At 40.6% G+C, this 18,180-nt stretch overlaps 1 protein-coding gene across 1 annotated transcript in view; it reads left to right on the forward strand.

The window, feature by feature from the left end:
• The window catches only part of CALN1 (calneuron 1), a 761,947-nt gene that overhangs the window by 428,993 nt on the left and 314,774 nt on the right, over positions 1–18,180 (forward strand). The gene's annotated exons all lie outside the window — the stretch shown is intronic.

Below are 18,180 nucleotides of genomic sequence, written 5' to 3' on the forward strand. Positions count from 1 at the left end.
GTCCGCAAGGCCTCGCTGAATGCGGAGAGCAATACGCTCTCCGCATTTAACATTGCACCAGCAGCTCACAAGAGCTGCTGGTGCAACGCCGCCCCCTGTTGACTCGCGGTCAATCAGCCGCCAGCAGGGAGGTGTCAATCAACCCGATCGTACTCGATCGGGTTGATTTCCGGTGATTCCTGTCCACCTCATCAGAGCAGGCAGACATGGTTGTGGAGCAGCGGTCTTTAGACCGCTGCTTCATAACTGGTGTTTCTGGTGAGTCTGAAGACTTGCCAGAATCACGGCCCTTCAAGCTCCATTCGGAGCTTGATAAATGGGCCCAATGTCTTGGGGGTCACACTTGACTCAGAACTCACATTCAACCCTACAAGCACTTAACAAATCCTGCTGTGCACACCTATGTAACATTTCCAGAATTCATCCCTTCCTTACTCAAAAAACTAAAAAAAAAACCTAAATAATTCCCTCATTTTGTCACGCATTGATTATTGCAATCTACTTCTAAATGGCATATCAAAACACTGCCACTCCAACATCAAATCTATTATGAATGCTTCAGCTAGACTCATCCACCTAAGTCACCGATCTACATCAGCGACTCCACTCTGCCAGTCTCTACACTGGCTCCCCATTCACTCCAGAATACAATTTAAAGTATTAACCCTAACTTACAAAGCCCTTAAAAGTCTAACTCCTAACTACATTTCGTCTCCAAATATTCCTCATCCTGTCCTCTTCGATCAACCTCTGACCTATGTCTCTCTGACCTATGTTACCTCTACATCCCACTCCCCTCTCCAAGGCTTCTCACGTGCTGCTCCTGTCCTCTGGAAATTTCTACCCCACTCCATAAGACTGTATCTAACCTTGTATAGCTTCAGACGCTCCTTGAAAACTCACCTATTCAGAGAGGCTTACCATCTCTCCTCCATCTTTCATCCTAACCAAAATAATTCTTGAACTGCCTGACTTACTGCTGCAACTACAATACATGTGACAAGCTACCCGAAACCTTATGTCTCTGCACCCTGAACCTGTAGACTGTGAGCTCTCTGGAGCAGGGCCCTCTTCATCCTGTACTAGATTTGTTTAGTTTGTTATGTTTTGTATTTTATCACAAATCCTTGTCATTGTATACCCCTATCTTTGTACCCAGCGCTACGGAATTGTGTAGTGCTATACAAATAAATGATAATAATATTAATAATAATAATAATACATGTGGGAATGTTTGTGTACTGATAGGCAACCAGTTTGCCTCAAAGGGCCACATGAATGGCCCTCAAATCTTCAAGTAGGCTGTAACATTCCTTTAAACTGTCTTGGACAAACAGGAAATGTGTTCAGATCTGCTTTTTGTATGACAGAATGTACAACTAAGTAAAGGAATTCTTCAGTATCAGTGTAGGTTATGGGGCCTATTTATTAAAGGTCTTGCGGACCTCGCTGAATGCGGAGAGCAAAGCGCTCTCCACATTTAACATTGCACCAGAAGCACACAAGAGCTGCTGGTGCAACGCCGCCCCCTGCTGGCTCGCGGCCAATCGGCCTCCAGCAGGGAGCTGTCAATCAACCCGATCGTACTCGATCAGGTTGATTTCCGGCGAATCCTGTCCGCCTGCTCAGAGCAGACGGACAGGGTTATGGAGCAGCGGTCTTTGTGACCGCTGCTTCATAACTGCTGTTTCTGGCGAGTCTGAAGACTCGCCAGAAACACAGGCCGTCAAGTTCCTTTCGGAGTTTGATAGATAGGCCCCTTCATGTGAAATAAAATGGTGGAAAAGACAACAAGGGATGAAGTGAAAATAAATAATTTGATAAAGTCTATCAAAATATTTGAGAGAAGATAAAAGAAGCTAGAAGGAAAAAAGATGGTGCTTGTAAGGAGATGAGATAAAGGTCACTGCATGAATGTTATACTTTAATAGATTTTGACAGGTTTCAAAAATTATTTTTGTGTTCCAGATATGAAAATAAAATTGTGGCATGTAAATATAATTTGTCTGGGTGGGCATGGGACATGTAAGTGACGAAAACACGCAAAAAAGTAATGTATCCTACACAAAACAAATGTTTTTTAGTTTTCAGCCAGTTTAGGCAGCCAGTGTAAGTGAATTACTTTTAGTGAGTTTCTATGTGTGTATGAAAACTAGAAGAGAAACTAAGGTTTAAAAGACAAAATTAATTTAGAATGGAAGAAATATCAGAATTCATAAAATTAGTCAGAGTTCAAGCCAGGCTTTGCATAAAGTGCATTAAGCTGCAAGAAAGTTTGCAAGACAAATGAGCAGGATTTTCTGACAATAGGAATGAGCAGGGGAGCTGGTGGAAAAGCTTGCCTGAAAATATCCAAAAAAGCAAGAGATATTTTCTTAGTGGTTTACAGGGATAAAACCACAAATTCAGTAAGCAGCTTATTTGAGTTCAGCCTTGGAATTCCAACTCAGAATCTCTGTAGAGCGATTGGAGCATACAATATTTTAAAAGAGCCCATGTCTGAATAAGTTTGAATACATTTGAATTAGTAAATAATATAACAGTAAAACCTATTTTTGAAACATTGAAACTTCAAGACAGTTCAATTGGAAAAGGTTCTGAAATACAGCACAGTGATCACAAAAAAAAGTATTGTCTTATGAATCAGTCCCTTGAAGAGGTAAATAATGGAGCATGAGTTTAGTAAATTAAGAAAAAATAATAATTAAAAAAAAAGCAGGGAAAATGTTTAGAACATGAGTTCCTTGTGGGAATTCAGGAGTGGTTTACTGTTTTTCATCTTTTGAGGGATAGATTTTCCAACCTTGCGTTTTTGTTGATTACTCTATATTCATTAAGGAACTTATAGTTGGTCTAAAACAATTTGAGATCCTGTTTCATGGTTCAAACCTAAGCTTGGGGCATCTGGAACACATTTATAGGTGAAGGCAATAAAACATATCTTTGATTATTAAACAACAAAAATATATAATTTCTTCTATTTGCAAATATATGCTAGACTTTTTACATAAAGTAATATGGGTAGATTTATTATAGTGCAAGCGGACATGATACAATGTAGCGTATCATGTCCGCTGCACATCGATAAATGCTGACAGCATACTCTGTTGGTATTTATCATTGCACCAGCAGTTCTTGTGATCTGCTGGTGCAATGCCGCCCCCTGCAGATTCTCGGACAATCAGCCGCTAGCAGGGCGTGTCAATCAAACCGATAGTATTCGATTTGTGTGTTTCAATTTAAACTGCAAATGGCATTAGTTTTAGCGTTTTTAATCATATAACTATTATAACAAATTAATATCCTTACAAAATGTAATTCTTCATAAATGTATATGATTTATTTTGCCTGCTTTTTCATTATTAAACATGACAATTCTAGTTTTTCATTACCTCAGAAATGCTTGAGGTCATCTAATGAAATTCGGAATCCTGACCCGCCTACATTTTGTACAAGGATTGGTTGGAATGTGCAGGAGCTCATATATATCTGCTGCTAATGTAACAGGGGATTTGCACCTGGACTACAAAACAATATACATTTCTTTAAGAAAATAACTATTTTAAATGAATTTGAAACATTAATTTTGTAAGCAGATATTTTGCAATGCTGTGATTACTTTATTATATATTTAAAAATGACTTTCATGCCCCTTTATTGTCAATACATTATATTTTGAATCCTTAAAATAACTATAGTGTTTTTTAGGTCATAGACTTATAAACAGTTTTTTAGGACAGTGTTCATTAATTAAGTGCAGTAATTATTACAATTAAAAGAATTGCTTAATCGCTCACTTTTATTTCACAAAAGTACAATACCAGAATGATATCCCAGGACATACTTGAAAACTAGAGAAATCTCAATGTATCCTTCCTGGTTAAATATTTTATAAATAATAATAATAATAAATAATAATATGGAGCCATAATCTTTTGTTGTTGGGTAACAGGTTCATGAATAATTTTTTAAACAACTAAGAATGATTGATTCATAGGGGTAGATTTACCAAGCAGCGGATGCTGAAATCTACCCCCATAGTTTACGACCTTTTAGATCGATCGGGATGATTGACACCCCCTGCTAGCGGAAAATTGGCCGCAAATGTGCAGGGGGCAGCATTGCACAAGCATTCCACAAGAAATGCTTGTGCAATGTTAAATGCCGACAGCATATGCTACAGTGAATCATGTCCGCCCCGCACTTAATAAATTGACCCCATAGAATGGACTTCCAGTAGAGGTGGTATGAAGTATATAATATGGCTCAATAAGGCTATCATATGAATTATTTAATCTTACCCTTTATAAGCAGATATGGGTAAACTTGAGGGACCTTCTTATGTTTACATCAAAATTAGATCCAAAGTGATTTGCTTTTATTTATTATATTTAGGTCAAATCAGGATATGGCTGCCTATGACATTAAAATAGCATTAACCATCAACTGGTGTCTACTGTCCAATAAATGCATTGGCTATTTTTTCAGCTTATAAAACTTCAATCCGCTGGATGAATTTTATGCTTTTGATATGCCAACAATATATTGAAACCATAAAAGCAATTTCATTCCCAGTACCATCTTAGCTGAAAATATGTTTGTCACATTATGGGGTAGAGTTACCAATGTTTGTCCGACATGATACAATGTAACACTGTTGGCATTTATCATTGAACAAGCAGTTCACCAGAACTGCTTGTGCAATGCCGCCCCCTGCAGATTTGCGGCAAATCGGCCGATAGCAGGGGCTGTCAATCAGCCCGATCAGATAGGATCGGGCGGATTGAAGACCGCAGCCTCAGAGGCAGCAGACATGTTATGGAGCAGCGGTCTTTAGACCGCTGCTTCATAACTACTGTTTCCGGCAAGCCTGAAGGCTCGTGCGGAAACAAGGGCCAAATTCTCATGGCAAAATGTGAAATTAAACAATTTCAGAAAAGTAATCCTACTTGAAATCCAATTTTAATATGTAAAATGCATAGAATTGGAGCATATCCCAGAATATATCTTGCTGTAGTCTTTGCACATTAACCTTCTTTCTTACAACTTTAATAAATCCATTGTACATAAATCTTTTGTTTACATGTATTGTTCTGAGCTGGTACTTATAATGATAATCCGTTTCTTCACATTTGTTTATATGAACAAAGAAGAGCTGAAACCACGCTTAAGTTAAATTTCTAATCAATTCAGTAAATGAAAACACTGAACACAATTTATGTACTGCATTGTGGTTATGCCTTTGGCTGAAAATCTATTTTATTACAGCAATATAAAGATTTTAATAAAAGGAGATTGTTTTGTTATTATTGGAGAAGAATACTATTGAATTGTAGTATAAATGTAGAGAATGTTCTGGGTTTTTAATTTAATTGTAATGTATTTATTTGTTACTTTTTGCATAGCGTTTAGAAATAGGATATTTTTTAATCATACTTCATAGAATAAAGCAAATTTACATATATATAGCCCCCTAGAGACCTTTTTATATATGACCTCATTAATTAATAAGAATATTATACACATCATTTATCATAAAATTTGAAGGTGAAAGAGTTACTATATTTGTAGTTTAGCTGTCTTGGCCCATATTTACAAGTAATGCGCTATTGATAGTGCAGGGTGCCTTATCAATATTGCTGACCCTTGCTATGAATAGTCTACAATCTAATATTACTATTCCATGGAAAAAAGAATTACTAGAGAGTGTTAGCATGGCTGATATTTTCTTAGCGCAGATATATATATATATATATATATATATATATATATATATATATATATATATATATATCAAAAACAAGCAGCACTCCAAAGGTCTTATATCCATATGTCACCTTTATTTACGTCAATAAAGGTGACATATGGATATAAGACCTTTGGAGTGCTGCTTGTTTTTGATATATTAAGATTTTGGTTCTAGCACCCAGGGCGCATATATGTAAAATCTGGAGTGCACTTTGCTGGACATTTTTATATATATATATATATATATATATATGTGCATTGGAGCCCTATGCAGTCGAGTAGATGAAAATATAATAAATCATATTTAGGCATTATTCATTTTTAAGTGTTTAACTATGTATTTACTGTAAATATTTAAAATTCCAATGTTCTTTACATAAGGGAATATGTTCTAAGTATTTTTGAATAGATATTTCTACATATATATATATATATATATATATATATATATTATTATCATTTATTTGTATAGAGCCGCCAAATTCCGTAGCGCTGGGTACAATGATAGGGGTATACAATGACAAAGATTTGTGATACAATACAAAACATAACAAGACTAAACAAATCTAGCACAGGATGAAGAGGGCCCTGCTCCGGAGAGCTCACAGTCTATAGGTTTAGGGTGCAGAGACATAAGGTTGGGGTAGCTTGTTACATCGGTTGTATTTGCAGCAGTGAGTAAGGCAGTTCATGTACATGTATTAACCTCTCTGAATAGGTGGGTTTTCAAGGATCTTCTGAAGCTATACAAGGTTGGAGACAGTCTGATGGAGCGGGTAGAGAGTTCCAGAGGACAGGAGCAGCACGTGCAAAGTCTTGGAGGCGGGAGTGGGATGTAGAGATAACAGGAGTGTAGAGACGTAGGTCAGAGTTTGATCGAAGAGGACGGGATGGGGAGTATTTCACGATGAGAGAGGAGATATAGTTGGGAGTTAGACTGTTGAGTGCTTTGTAGGTTAGGGCTAATACTTTAAATTGTATTCTGGAGTGTATGGGGAGCCAGTGTAGAGACTGGCAGAGTGGAGTAGCTGATGTAGATCGTCAACTTAGGTGGATGAGTCTAGCAGAAGCATTCATAATAGATTGGAGGGAGGAGAGGCGGTGTTTTGGAAGGCCATTTAAGAGTAGATTGCAATAATCAATGCGTGACAGGATGAGGGAATGAATAAGTATTTTTGTAGTATTTTGAGTAAGGAAGGGACGAATTCTGGAAATGTTGCGTAGGTGTGACCGGCAGGATTTGGTAAGCGTTTGTATATGTGGGTTGAATGTGAGTTCTGAGTCTAGTGTGACCCCAAGGCAGCGGACCTGGGGTGAGGTGTTGAGAATAGAGTCTCCAACCATCAGAGAAATGTCAGGTGTTGGATGTCTCGAAGAGGGGGGAATAAGAAGCAGCTCAGTTTTGGACAGATTGAGTTGGAGGTAGTGTGAAGACATCCAAGAGAAAATTGCAGAGAGGCAGTCAGAAATCTGGTTGAGTAAAGAGGGAGAGATATCAGGAGAGGAAAGATAGATTTGGGTATCATCAGCATATAGGTGGTACTGGAATCCAAAGGAGGCTATAAGTTTTCCAAGGCAGGATGTATAAAGAGAGAAAAGCAAGGGACCCAAGACAGAGCCTTGCGGTACTCCAACTGAGAGAGGCATAGGATCACAAGATATGTTGTTAAAGGAAACTGAAAACGAGCGGTTTGAAAGATATGATGCAAACCAGGAGAGGGCTGTGTCTCGGATGCCAAATGAATGTAGTATTTTTAGGAGGAGAGGATGGTCAACTGTGTCAAAAGCTGCGGACAGGTCAAGAAGGATTAGTAATGAGTAATGGCCTTTTGCTTTGGCTCATAACAGGTCATTTGTTACTTTAGCAAGAGCGGTTTCTGTTGAGTGTTTAGGGCGGAAACCAGATTGTAGTGGATCAAGTAAGGAGTTAGTTGTGAGAAATTGAGTTAGCCGATTATAGACTAGTCGTTCCAATAATTTTGAAGCAAAGGGAAGTAAGGAGACCGGTCGATAGTTAGAAGGCGTGGAGGGGTCAAGCGAGGGCTTTTTTAGGATTGGTATGATTGCCGCATGCTTGAATGTGTCAGGAAATGTGCCAGCAGTGAGGGATTGGTTAAAGAGATGAGTTAGGGTAGGGGTTAGTGAAGCAGAGAGAAGGGGAATAAGTCGTGAAGGAATAGGGTCAAGTGGGCAGGTTGTGAGATGAGCCGAGGATAGGAGTGCAGAGACTTCTTCCTCTGTTACAGGAGGGAAATAGAATAGATTTTTGTTAATAGAAGGGGTGGGTAGGATCGCTGGGTTTGTGGGGTGCGAGGTGCAGATCTCTTTTCTAATGGTGTCAATTTTATTTTTGAAGTGATCAGCAATAATTTGAGCAGTGAGGTTGGTAGTGGGCGGGGGGGCAGGCGGACGTAGAAGGGAGTTAAAGGTTGAGAACAGTTTTCTGGGGTTGGATGCGTGAGATGACAAGAGGGAGGAGAAATAGACTTGTTTTGCCAGGCTGAGAGCAGAGTTGTAGGACTTAAGGGTGAATTTATAATGTTGGAAATCAGCAAAGGTGCGTGATTTCCTCCACTGCCGTTCAGCGGCCCGTGAGCATTGCTGAAGATATCTGGTCTGTTTAGTGTGCCACGGTTGCCGTCGAGTGATTGATGTACGTCGAAGAGTGGAGGGTGCAGTTTTGTCAAGTGTTGATTTTAGTGCCGAATTATACTGTAGACTCACGAGGGTTGGGCAAGAGAGGGATGAAATGTCAGAGAGCAGAGGACTCAGTTGAGTGGAAAAGTCTGTGAGATCCAAGTCATTTAAATTCCTGTGAGGTAGCAGTTTTTTGGGGGCTTGCAAAGATGTAGCAGGTAGAGTGAGAGAGAATGTTAATATATGGTGGTCAGAGAGAGGAAAGGGGAAGTTAAGAGAGTTGGAAACAGCGAGATTTGTGAAGACCAGGTCTATGGAGTTGCCTTCACAGTGTGTTGGAGATGTTGTCCACTGGGACAGGCCTAAAGAGGTGGTAAGGGATAGAAGTTTAGAGGCAGCAGGCGTGTTAGGCTTATCAAGGGGTATGTTGAAGTCCCCTAAGATGAGAGAAGGGACATTAGAAGAGAGAAAATGTGGAAGCCAGGCTTCAAAGTGGTTCAGAAATTGTGATGCTGGGCCAGGGGGCCGATAGATAACTGCAACACGAAGAGCTATAGGGGAGAAGAGGCGGATAGCATGAACTTCAAAAGATGAGAAGGAAAGAGAGGGGGGTGAAGGAATGCAGTGAAAGTTACTCCTCATCCTTGTTTGTCTCCAGGCCTGGGAGTGTGACTCAAGTGCAGGCCGCCATAGGACAGAGAGGCAACAGCAGTTGTGTTAGAGGAGGAGAGCCAAGTTTCAGTGAGGGCTAACAGGTTAAGTGAACGTGAAATAAATAGGTCGTGAATAGATGTAAGCTTATTGCATACCGAGCGTGCATTCCAAAGGGCACACGAGAATTGGGGTGTAGTAATAGAGGTGCAGTTAATGAGGTTTAGAGGGTTTAGTGTGCAAGGTGTATGAGGTGTCATTTGGGGTGGACCTGGGTTAGGCAAGACATCCCCAGCTGCAAGAAGAAGAAAGATGGTGAGTGAAAGGAGATGAGAATGTGTCTTATGTGAGTGTTTAAGTTTTTGATTAGAAAAGCATGGCTGGCTGAGGGATGTGAGATAGGAATAAAGTTCATGCGTGTTGTAGAGGGGGGGAAGGTAGAAGGGAAGGAGAAATATGAATTTTCTGAGTGCTGTTTGTGTAAGGAAGAGCTGTGACTTTAAGTAGAAGGGAGGAAAAGGTTAATGCAGACATTAGAAAGTGTAGCATGTTTGCATTTAAATGTTGGAATTTGAAAAGTACTTATTTCTGTTGTCCACTCTTTTGTCTAACTCCGTTGTTATAACTCTCTCTACACTTATGAACTAGCACACTTAGGGAACTACACACATGCAGTGCTGATCTAACAAGCTAAGCTTGATGTAACAAGCTGGGGATATTCAATTTAAAGGTAATAACAGTCACATGATCCTAATTAGCATAGGTCATAAATTAGAGCAGGATCAAACAAGGCCTAAACAAACATTGCAAATGGCACTTTTCTTATCAAAATGGAAGACACAGAAAAGAAAGGTTTTTTTTTGTTTGTTTTTTTTAAGGTTCAGTTTTTTGGGGGAAATATGCAGTTCTAATATGTGTTGCAGTTTAAAATGGAGTCCTTGTTAAGCACATACCAGAGAGAAATACAGTTTTTTGGGGAAATATGCAGTTCTAATATATATATATATATATATATATATATATATATTTATATATATATATATATATATATATATATATATATATATATATATATATATATATATATATATATATATATCAAACATATTCCTCTATGTAAAGAACTTGTGAAATATACATTTTTCATATCGGGTTGGCGCACTTGGTTAAATGTGAATGGGTACGGGTTTTCACTCTTCAGGCTCCATTGAAGTCTATGGAAGAATATGTTAACACATTTGCGATATCGAAGTTCGGCATTTTGCAAGTGTTGGGTTCAAGGTTTATATATGTGTGTGTGTGTGTATGTGGGTTTGTATGTCTATGTATGTGTATGTATGTTTTTGTGCACATACATGTGTACAGCCATATACACATACATAAACATATATACATACAAATACACACACACACACACACACACATATAAATATATATATATATATATATATATATATATATATATACATAACACACAGAGAACATCCAGCACTCACTTACAAGCTCTCAGCTAAGATTTAAAAGCAAAAATGCAAAGGTTAGTTACAGCATCTGGCCAAATGGGACAAGCCCAGGTACCACGTCAAGGTACTTTCCAATACCTGGGACCCTAAAACAGCCACACAATGCAAGCTCTCAAAAGAAAACAAACTGGGAACAAGGGAAGGGTGCACAGGCTTATGTAATCACCCTAGACATATACAAAACATGGAAGGGGACTGCACTCTCATACTGGACCGGGTACACATCCCATGACCCTGCAACATGCTCAGCCCTGGGTGCTCACCGGCACTCACAGGAAGCTGTGCTGTCCCCAGAGTCACAGGCAGTTAACCCCAGACAGGTCTGGGTGCAAGAACCATAGGGAAAATTACAAAACAAATTAATACAACACACAGAGAAAGTCCAGCACTCACTTACAAGCTCTCAGCTAAGATTTAAAAGCAAAAATGGAAAGGTTAGTTACCGCATCTGGCCAAATGGGACAAGCCCATTTACCACGTCAAGGTCCTTTCCAATACCTGAGACCCTAAAACAGCCACACAATGCAAGCTCTCAAATCCAAACAAACTGGGAACAAGGGAAGGGTGAACAGGCTTATGTAATCATCCTAGACATATACAAAACACAGAAGGGGACTGCACTCTCATACCGGACCGGGTACACATCCCATGACCCTGCAACATGCTCAGCCCTGGGTGCTCACCGGCACTCACAGGAAGCTGTGCTGTCCCCAGAGTCACAGACAGTTAACCCCAGACAGGTCTGGGTGCAAGAACCATAGGGAAAATTACAAAACAAATTAATACAACACACAGAGAAAGTCCAGCACTCACTTACAAGCTCTCAGCTAAGATTTAAAAGCAAAAATGCAAAGGTTAGTTACTGCATCTGGCCAAATGGGACAAGCCCAGGTACCATGTCAAGGTACGTGGTACCTGGGCAAAAATGGGCTTGTCCCATTTGGCCAGATGCGGTAACTAACCTTTCCATTTTTGCTTTTAAATCTTAGCTGAGAGCTTGTAAGTGATTGCTGGGCTTTCTCTGTGTGTTGTATTAATTTGCTTTTTAATTTTCCCTATGGTTCTTGCACCCAGTCCTATTTGGAGTTAACTGCCTGTGACTCTGGGGACAGCACAGCTTCCTGTGAATGCTGGTGAGCACCCAGGGCTGAGCACGTTGCAGGGTAATGGGATGTGTACCTGGTCCGGTATGAGAGTGCAATCCCCTTCCGTGTTTTCTATATGTCTAGGGTGATTACATAAGCCTGTGCACCCTTCCCTTGTTCCCAGTTTGTTTGGATTTGAGAGCTTGCATTGTGTGACTGTTTTAGGGTCCCAGGTATTGGAAAGGACCTTGTCGTGGTACCTGGGCTTGTCCCATTTGGCCAGATACGGTAACTAACCTTTCCATTTTTGCTTTTAAATCTTAGCTGAGAGCTTGTAAGTGAGTACTGGACTTTCTCTGTGTGTTGTATTAATTTGTTTTGTAATTTTCCCTATGGTTCTTGCACCCAGACCTGTCTGGGGTTAACTGCTTGTGACTCTGGGGACAGCACAGCTTCCTTTGAGTGCCAGTGAGCACCCAGGGCTGAGCATGTTGCAGGGTAATGGGATGTGTACCCGGTCCGGTATGAGAGTGCAATCCCCTTCCATGTTTTCTATATGTCTAGGGTGATTACATAAGCCTGTGCACCCTTCCCTTGTTCCCAGTTTGTTTGGATTTGAGAGCTTGCATTGTGTGACTGTTTTAGGGTCCCAGGTATTGGAAAGGACCTTGACGTGGTACCTGGGCTTGTCCCATTTGGCCAGATACGGTAACTAACCTTTCCATTTTTGCTTTTAAATCTTAGTTGAGAGCTTGTAAGTGAGTTCTGGACTTTCTCTGTGTGTTGTATTAATTTGTTTTGTAATTTTCCCTATGGTTCTTGCACCCAGACCTGTCTGGGGTTAACTGCCTGTGATTCTGGGGACAGCACAGCTTCCTGTGAGTGCCGGTGAGCACCCAGGGCTGAGCATGTTGCAGGGTCATGGGATGTATATCCGGTCCGGTATGAGAGTGCAGTCCCCTTCCGTGCTTTGTATATATATATATATATATATATATATATATATATATATATAAGCCTTGTCATATACCATATCCCTTTATAACACTTTTATTATTTAAAACAAATATCTATCTTTCTATCTCTCTCTCCCTCTCTCTCTCCTTCCTCCCTCCCTCTCCCCCCCCCTCTCTCTCTCTCTCTCTCTCTCTATCTATCTTTCTCTCTCTCTCTCTCTCTCTCTCTCTCTTTCAGCACACTTGTGGGGCATGGAGAAATAGTGCAATCTTGCCGCTGTCAGTGAGATCGCTGCAGAAAGACCTTAGGACATCAGTGCAGTACAGGGCTAAACGACCAGCGCTGGTCGTTAAGGCGATATGTATATTTTTTTAATAATAATTCATAACAAAAAATATTTTCTATAAAGCATTCAAAACACCATGGTAAGATTTTTGTTTGGTATAAATGATTAATAAAAATTATTTAAAAAGAGTGTTGATTTCACTGTTTTTTCAAAAGAGGGTTTACTTATCCTTGTTGTTGAGGTGGATTTACAGTTAGCGAGGCCTTAGGCTAAGCTCCAAAATGTGGTCCCTTTTATCCCTGATTTTTCATTACCTATTAGATATATTCCTTTATTGTAAACCTGGTTGTATAGAAGATGTTCCACTTTTTCTTTATCATAATTTATGTTTTGGAGCTCTTGTGCACAACATTTCTCAATTACAATGACACCCTGAAAGAGAGATTGGAGGGACAGAGAGGGTGGTTAGGAAGAGTGAAATGAGAAAGAAGAGAGAGATTAGAGGGAATATAAAAAGAAAGCAACGAGAGAAGAGGAAACGAGGGAAAGTTGGAGAGAAAGAGAGGGAGAGAGAAATGAGAGAGGTAAGGAGAGAGAATGCTTAGAGAGTAGAGAGAAAGTGGAAAAAAGGAGAGAAAGTGAAGAGGAAGATAGATGACAAAAGGGAAGTAGAGTGATAGTAAAAGTGGATTTGAGAGATAGGGCTCCATTTATAAAGCAGCTTGAGCCTGCTTCCTGCAATGTAATAAGTAGTGATCATTAGACCGTGATTCCTTACACTCTTCTCCACCTCTGAGAAATCACCCCGAACTCGTTAGCTCAGGGTGATTGACAGATCCTTCTAATGAGAGAGAAGGGGTGGGCATTACACACTCATTGGAGTGTGTAACCATACATATGGGCCAACAAACAAACAAATCTGCTGCCCGTATTCAGCAAACACATTCCCAGCACGGAGGGTAGGACCCAGGACGTGACCAAATTAGTAACTGAGAGAATAAGGCAAAACCAAAGTCGGTATCCAGACCAGGGGTCCACAACGAGCGAGCAAAGGAAGTACAAAATCAGCAGGCAAAGAAATACACAGTTCAGGCAAAAGGTCAAAGGCTTCATGTCAAAGTCAGGAAGAATCAAGATCCAGCAGCGTGGTCAAGTAAACAAGCAAAATCGGCAGCAGAGATAAACAAGCAGTTCTCAGAAGAAACACACCCAGGAATAGATCCTATACATGGGCAATTACAGGAAACAGGAAGCTTGCTTAAATAGTTTGTTGACTGCATAACTACCTGCAGCTGTCAGGCAGGTGGAGCCAGAGAGCGAGCCAGAGCAAGTAGAAGAATAAGCAGATCAAATGCTGAGCCAGAGAGGAAAAGCAACCAGCCACAGACTTGAGGTCCCTGGATCAACTCCAGGCACAGGCACTATCAATACAGCAGCACGCATAAAAGAAATGGAATAGTATTAAAAATAATCATACATTAGTTAAAGACTCTCCACTGCCCTTCTTACCTTGGTTCACTGCTATTTTCTACTGCCTGTAAATTCAGGTGCACACAGAGTGCTTGCTCAAGCAACAGGCTGACAGCACTACGCTTGAGCAAGGAGAGGGGGAGGTGATTGTATTATTTAAGTGCTGTGATTTAAACCTTTCTGTTTTCAGTTTATGCTTAAGAGCTCTTCCTTCCCCTTGTCCCACAACCACACTGCACACTTATTTGCAACACAGCATTTATAGAAATATAATCCCAGCAGAGATGTCTCCAGTAATCATATATCAGGGTTCCTCAGTCTAAAGTAAAATGGCAACTGGTAATTGGCAATGTTAAATAGCTAATATATATATATTAATTACAAGCATACTAAAGAGATGTTTGTCCCCACTATCTCTCCTACCTCCCATTTTCTTTCAGTCTCCTTGTATCTCTCTTTCCTGTCTCCCTCTCTTTCTATGCTTGCCTATTTTTGCCTGTCTCTCTTTATCTGTTCTTCAATTTCTCTCTGTATTGTTTTCTCACACTCCCTTTGTCTCTTTTCCCTAGTATCTTCCGCCTGTCTCTTTCATTTACATGGTACAATAAATGCTGTTAAAGATTACATTTTAAATTAATATGCCTTTGCTAATATATATACCAAGAGAGTATATACTTGAATAATGGAGTTGTTGCTCTATATAGTTATAAAGATTACCTATACAACCTTATGATAATGCTACAAGATTTAATCATGTTTAATCACGTGACACTGTCCCCCAAGGATTGCAAAATGTGGGCAGCGTATTGCTGCAATACGCTGCCTGTATTTAACATTGCACAAGCAAACCCCCTGCTCACGCTAGCCCAATGGTGTGCAAGAAGGGGTTTGTCAATCACCCTGCGGCTAACATACCCGGGTTGATTTAATCTGCCAGCTAATAGCTGGCATACTGGTTAGGAAGCTGCGGTCTAATGGCTGCTGCTTCCTAACTTTTGGCTGCAGGATCACTCATGCAAGCCTCCAGTGATCGCTTCTAAGGGCTGCATATGCAGGTTGATAAATGGGGCCATAGACTTGATACTGAGGTTGGTAAAGCTGTTTCAGCTTTAATTAGTGATCCATGCTGCTGTCAGCCACACATCACTCCCTCACTTTTATTTTGAGCCTGCGCTGTTACTAGAGCTCAGAAGTGAGATTCTGTGTATGAGGGGGAGGAGCAATTGACTGAGAAATAGGGAGGGTTTATCATCACCCCTGTGCTGTCTTTCCTAATATGAATATGACAGCAGAGCAATCCTGTGCTAAAATATACTGCTGTTATTTAGAGCTCTAAGGACAGCAGTTCAGTGGCTTGACTGACGCAGAAGTAAAAAGCCTCCCTTTACTTTATTTGAATGTTTCTTCCAGCCCCTTTCCTTTTTTAGAGTCTTGAATCAAATCTCTTTACATATAATACACAGCAGCACTTACAGAAGAAGGAGGGAAAAAAAGAAACATTCAAATATTTTAAAGCTGTCTTAAATGTTCTGCCATTCCATCCAGATATAATCACCCTGGAAAAGTTTACACCGGCACCTCCTTTTCACTGCCTGTGTGCTCCAAAAAGATTTTCTGGCAAGTGCAGCTAGAGCATTGCACAAAGTCCCACAAAAAAGCCACTTTTCCATCTGGATGGAGGGGCAGAAAAACTTAGAAAGCTTTAAAATATTTGAATATTTTTATTTATTTATTTTCTTTCTGCTGTGGGCTTTACATGCAGAGATTCGATTCCAGACTCTGTGGAGGAAAGGGAAAGGGAGAAACCTGTAAGTAAAGACATGTGGAGAGGGACTTTTTTTACTACATACAAAAAACAAGTTAACTGTTAGCAAAGCAATGCAGCTTGATTCTATTACTGATAGCGGCCTTGCACCCCAAACCAATCCTCCCCTGTAGTTTAGCCTAGTGTTTTAATGCCTCAACTGGTTCTGTGGCATGATTGACATCCATAATAGGCTGCACCTGATGAAAGAGAGCTTAAAAATGATGTGCCTGCCGGCATTGGGGCAGATTAAGCAACAGCCCTAAATATGAGCGACTTGCTGTTCAGACAAGGACAAATTGTAGAAGGCATAGGTGATGTGTTGCAAGACACCTGCCTATCTGAGGCTTTAGGTAACCACCTATCTGGACTAACGATAGGGCTGCCACTGTTGTTGTGGCACGGATATTCCTATGTAGCAATTATGTTGCTTTTAATATTACTTAATTGTAGTAGTTTGTATTTTGTTTTGTAATAAAGACAACTCCGTAGTGAAAGCATCAAGGGAAAGTAAGGGGGAAGGAGGCTATATATAGAAGGTAATAGCGAAAGCTGACAGAAATTGTAGAAGAAATGGTAAAAGAGGAACTAGGAGTTGGTGGAGAAGCAAGGGGTACCATGGCTGCAGCAACGGCTGGCAGTGGATAAGGACTACTGGGAAGCTGGATGAATCACAGTGGGTAAGCAGTCAGCAGGGCAGGCGGATGTGCATCCTAGGCCTGTTTGGTGGTTGTGCCCATCTGAGAGACTGAGCCCTTCTATCAAGAGCAGGTGGTGTTCTAGAAGTCAGCCAATGTAGAAACCAGGACCCATGGCATCTTTTTCACAATCCTGTGCTAAGCTGATTGTAAACCTTTTTTGCGGGTTATATTTAAACACTACTGTAAGTCATATTTCGCTAAGTGACCCAAACAAATTATATATATTTTAATTTTAAGGGCATAGAAGTTCCCAGACTGAATCACCTTCCACATCTAGTTTCCTTATTAGCTACAGTAGCACCACCCCTTTATTACATCATCATGCTTGCAGCAACATCACAGGCACTCCCATTCATAGCTTGGGAGTACCACCCACTAGACCACCAATGATCCCCAACTTGTAATGCAAACAGCTACTGATTGGCGATCCCCCTTGTCATGCAAATCAAAGAGGTTAAGTTGCATCATATGAGTAAAAAATATGTTTATTATAGTCTGAGACATAGGATTTCAACAAGTTATTTGCATTACCAATAGTGATGTCCCGAATAGTTCGCCGGCGAATAGTTTGCGGCGAACATAGAATGTTCGCGTTCGCCGCGGCGGGCGAACATATGTGATGTTCGATCCGCCCCCTATTCGTCATCATTGAGTAAACTTTGACCCTGTACCTCACAGTCAGCAGACACATTACAGCCAATCAGCGGCAGACACTCCCTCCTCCTGGACAGCATCCATTTTAGATTCATTTGGAAGCTGCATTCTTAGTGAGAGGAGGGACAGTGTAGCTGCTGCTGATTTAATAGGGAAATCGATAGCTAGGCTAGTGTATTCAGTGTCCACTACAGTCCTGAAGGACTCATCTGATCTCTGCTATAAGGACAGCACCCCAAAATGCCCTTTTTAGGGCTAGAACATCAACGTCTGCTTTTTTTTCCCCTGTGTAATCTAATTGCAGTTGCCTGCCTGCCAGCGTGTGTGTCAGGCTCACAGCGTATACTGTGCCCACTTGCCCAGTGCCACCACTCATATCTGGTGTAACAGTAGTGTACATTTAAAAAAAAACAACACTTTTTTGACTGTGAAATAATAGCAGACAGCTGCCAGTACCCAAGATGGCCGCCAATAAGGCAGATGGGGAGGGTTAGAGAGCTGTTTTGGTGGGGATCAGGGAGGTTGGGGGCTAAGGGGGGATGCTACACCACAGCATATGTAAATATGCTAAAAAATTAAAACATTTTGAAAAACCTTTTATTTTAGTACTGGCAGACTTTCTGCCAGTACTTCAGATGGCGGGGACAATTGTTGGGTGGGGGAG

Source organism: Bombina bombina, chromosome 3 (assembly GCF_027579735.1).
Source record: "Bombina bombina isolate aBomBom1 chromosome 3, aBomBom1.pri, whole genome shotgun sequence".
Taxonomy (NCBI): Eukaryota; Metazoa; Chordata; class Amphibia; order Anura; family Bombinatoridae; genus Bombina; species Bombina bombina.